A 5000-nucleotide genomic window follows, 5' to 3' on the forward strand; every position below is an offset into this window, starting at 1 on the left:
ATGCAGGTATGATGAGGGTTGGTTAGGTTAGGGGGTAATAGCCAGAGCTTGACGGAATAAAATGGAATAACTGGGAAAGTAAGTGTCGTAGAGGGATGAAAGTGGTGTCTACGGGGGGGTTTCGGGGTGCTCCGGACACCCTGGTGAAGACCCCATGTCGATAGCACCAACGGTTCTGGACTTGGTGTAAATGGGTCCAAATTTGACGGAATAAAAAGGTCAAAGTGGCAGATAGGAGTGTCCGATCGGGCCGATTCCACCACCACTGTACTCAGCAGGCCCTGCCGGGTCGTTCGACACGCAGCATGGCAGGGATCGGTGACATAACATGTAGCAGTTTCCCTTCACAGAAGCGTCTGCAGCAGGTGGGTGGAGGAGGAGGCAGCAGAACCAGGCCTTTGGAGCACTGTGTCATCTCCTGGTCCTGATGCTTTGAATCTCCCTCTCTGTCTGTCTGTCTGTCTGTCACACACACACACACAGAAGCTGGTCAAGTGCTGTGCAACTGGGATTGCACCTGTCGTCCACAGGAGGGCGCCTAGCTGGGAAGTCCAGTACATTCCATATTAAAGTTGTTGCAAGTGCATTTTTTGTGTAAAAGACAGACACACACACACACACACACACAGTAAGGTCTGAAGTGCAAAATTTGAATTACATTCCTTTGTATCTCTCCCTCTCTCTCTCTCTCTCTCTCTCTCTGTCAACACACACACACACACACACACACACACACAGTAAGGTCTGAAGTGCAAAATTTGAATTACATTCCTTTGTATCTCTCCCTCTCTCTCTCTCTCTCTCTCTCTCTCTCTGTGTCTCTCTCTCTCTCTGTCAACACACACACACACACACACACACACACACTCACACACACCAAAGCACACAGACAGAAGCTGGTCACAACTGCTGTGCAACTGGGATTGAACCAGGGGGGCTCCCTCTGCTGGCTCAATGCGGTACAAAGTGTCAGAAGCTGTTAGATATCTGCTTTTGACAATCAATTGCACCTGTCATCCACAGGAGGGCGCCTAGCTGGGAAGTCCAGTACATTCCATATTAAAGTTGTTGCAAGTGCATTTTTTGTGTAAAAGACAGACACACACACACACACACACACACACACACACACACACACACACACACTGTAAGGTCTGAAGTGCAAAATTTGAATTACATTCCTTTGTATCTCTCCCTCTCTCTCTCTCTCTCTCTCTCTGTCTCTGTCTCTCTCTCTCTCTCTCTCTCTGTCAACACACACACACACACACACACACACACACACTCAATGGAGTATAAAATAAAGACCGGGGCAGTTCTCTCACTGGAGTCTCTTAGAGTGGAGGCTGCCCTTGCTAGCAAGAAGTTCTGTGTGTTTCTCTTCTCTGAGTCTTTACTGAAGAAGTGTTTTATAACATTTTCCTTAACAACTGACATGTGTTTTTTGTGTAAAAGAGAGAGAGACACACACACACACACACACACACACACACACACACACACACACACACACACACACACTCAGCGGCTCAGAGATGAGGGAAAAACAACAGAAATCAGGATAGATTTTAATGTCAGGAGATGCCCTGTGATGCTGGGGCCATTGTGTAAGATTGGAATGTGTACCAGTGGCTGGTGGGTGGTCCTTGAAGGTCCCGGGAGGAGGCGGCGAGGAGGCAGCGGGTGGCTGGGCTTCGGCCTTGGCCCAGGAACGTCATTTATTCTGCGTGGCGCCGCGTGTGCCCTGTGCAGCTTCGATGTGTGCGGCTGACGCTCTGTGGTTCCTGTTCCTGTCATAAAAGGCCCTGTACAAGGGGATAAGAAATGCATCATTGGTTACCAAAATAAAACAGTGTCTTTCTGCCTGTGTCATTCTGTTTGGTTTCTTTGAGCGTTTGTTTCTTAAATACACAGCAAGTGTCACTCTCTCTCTCTCTCTCTCTGTCACACACACACACACACACACACACACACACACACACACACACACACACACACACACCAAAGCGCACACACACACACACACACACACACACACAGACACAGACACTGTGAGGTTTGCAGTGCAAAATTTGAATTTTAGTGCATGGTGATTTGTCTCCCTCCAGTGGCCCACGGCAGGTATGATGAGGCTTAAATGATAGGGTTAGGTTATGGGGAAAAAGCCAGGAGAGGATGGGACAAAAGTGGAATAACTGAAAAAGTAAGAGGTGTAGAGGGCTGATGTTGGTGTCTAGGTGGGGGTTTTGGTGGGTGCCGGACGCTGTGGCGAAGAGGCCACGCCGATGGCTTCTTCGGTTCTGGAGATATGGCGAATCGGACCAAAAAGGATGGGACAAAACGGTCCCAGTCGGAGAAAGGAAGGTGCAGAGGGCCTGGGTCCACCACCACTGTACTCAGCAGGCCCTGCCGGGTCGTTAGACACGCAGCATGGCAGGGATCGGTGACATAACATGTAGCAGTTTCCCTTCACAGAAGCGTCTGCAGCAGGTGGGTGGAGGAGGAGGCAGCAGAACCAGGCCTTTGGAGCACTGTGTCATCTCCTGGTCCTGATGCTTTGAATCTCCCTCTCTGTCTGTCTGTCTGTCTGTCTGTCTGTCTGTCTGTCACACACACACACACACACACACACACACACAGAAGCTGGTCAAGTGCTGTGCAACTGGGATTGCACCTGTCGTCCACAGGAGGGCGCCTAGCTGGGAAGTCCAGTACATTCCATATTAAAGTTGTTGCAAGTGCATTTTTTGTGTAAAAGACAGACACACACACACACACACACACACACACACACACAGTAAGGTCTGAAGTGCAAAATTTGAATTACATTCCTTTGTATCTCTCCCTCTCTCTCTCTCTCTCTCTCTCTGTCAACACACACACACACACACACACACACACACACACAGTAAGGTCTGAAGTGCAAAATTTGAATTACATTCCTTTGTATCTCTCCCTCTCTCTCTCTCTCTCTGTCAACACACACACACACACACACACACACAGTAAGGTCTGAAGTGCAAAATTTGAATTACATTCCTTTGTATCTCTCCCTCTCTCTCTCTCTCTCTCTCTCTCTGTCAACACACACACACACACACACACACACACACAGTAAGGTCTGAAGTGCAAAATTTGAATTACATTCCTTTGTATCTCTCCCTCTCTCTCTCTCTCTCTCTCTCTCTCTCTCTCTGTCTCTCTCTCTCTCTGTCAACACACACACACACACACACACACACACTCACACACACCAAAGCACACAGACAGAAGCTGGTCACAACTGCTGTGCAACTGGGATTGAACCAGGGGGGCTCCCTCTGCTGGCTCAATGCGGTACAAAGTGTCAGAAGCTGTTAGATATCTGCTTTTGACAATCAATTGCACCTGTCATCCACAGGAGGGCGCCTAGCTGGGAAGTCCAGTACATTCCATATTAAAGTTGTTGCAAGTGCATTTTTTGTGTAAAAGACAGACACACACACACACACACACACACACACACACACACTGTAAGGTCTGAAGTGCAAAATTTGAATTACATTCCTTTGTATCTCTCCCTCTCTCTCTCTCTCTGTCTCTCTCTCTCTCTCTCTGTCAACACACACACACACACACACGCTCAATGGAGTATAAAATAAAGACCGGGGCAGTTCTCTCACTGGAGTCTCTTAGAGTGGAGGCTGCCCTTGCTAGCAAGAAGTTCTGTGTGTTTCTCTTCTCTGAGTCTTTACTGAAGAAGTGTTTTATAACATTTTCCTTAACAACTGACATGTGTTTTTTGTGTAAAAGAGAGAGAGACACACACACACACACACACACACACACACACACACACACTCACACTCAGCGGCTCAGAGATGAGGGAAAAACAACAGAAATCAGGATAGATTTTAATGTCAGGAGATGCCCTGTGATGCTGGGGCCATTGTGTAAGATTGGAATGTGTACCAGTGGCTGGTGGGTGGTCCTTGAAGGTCCCGGGAGGAGGCGGCGAGGAGGCAGCGGGTGGCTGGGCTTGAGCTGTGGATCAGGGACGTCATTAATTCTGCCTGGTGCTGCGTGTGCCCTGTGCAGCTTGGATGTCTGCCGCTGACGCTCTGTGGTTCCTGTTCTGCTGATCTCCTGGTCCACACACGGCTTCAGGGTGCACTGTACAAGGGAAGAAGAAATGCATCATTGGTTACCAAAATAAAACAGTGTCTTTCTGCCTGTGTCATTCTGTTTGGTTTCTTTGAGCGTTTGTTTCTTAAATACACAGCAAGTGTCACTCTCTCTCTCTCTCTCTCTCTGTCACACACACACACACACACACACACACACACAGACACTGTGAGGTCTGCAGTTCAAAATTTGAATCTCAGAGCTTGGTGTTTTTGTCTCCCTCCAGTGGACAAATGCAGGTATGATTAGGGTTGGTTAGGTTAAGGGGATTTAGCCAGAGCTTGACGGAATAAAATGGAATAACTGGGAAAGTAAGTGTCGTAGAGGGATGAAAGTGGTGTCTACGTGGGGATTTTCTGCCGCTCCGCACGCGCTGGTGAAGACCCCATGTCGATAGCACCAACGGTTCTGGACTTGGTGTAAATGGGTCCAAATTTGACGGAATAAAAAGGTCAAAGTGGCAGATAGGAGTGTCCGATCGGGCCGATTCCACCACCACTGTACTCAGCAGGCCCTGCCGGGTCGTTAGACACGCAGCATGGCAGGGATCGGTGACATAACATGTAGCAGTTTCCCTTCACAGAAGCGTCTGCAGCAGGTGGGTGGAGGAGGAGGCAGCAGAACCAGGCCTTTGGAGCACTGTGTCATCTCCTGGTCCTGATGCTTTGAATCTCCCTCTCTGTCTGTCTGTCTGTCTGTCTGTCTGTCTGTCTGTCACACACACACACACAGAAGCTGGTCAAGTGCTGTGCAACTGGGATTGCACCTGTCGTCCACAGGAGGGCGCCTAGCTGGGAAGTCCAGTACATTCCATATTAAAGTTGTTGCAAGTGCAT

The sequence above is a fragment of the Copadichromis virginalis genome, unplaced genomic scaffold (genome assembly GCF_057382275.1).
Source record: "Copadichromis virginalis isolate Kocher_CV1m ecotype Utaka unplaced genomic scaffold, C_Virginalis_male_GT1.1 unmapped_scaffold_2, whole genome shotgun sequence".
Classification (NCBI taxonomy): domain Eukaryota; kingdom Metazoa; phylum Chordata; class Actinopteri; order Cichliformes; family Cichlidae; genus Copadichromis; species Copadichromis virginalis.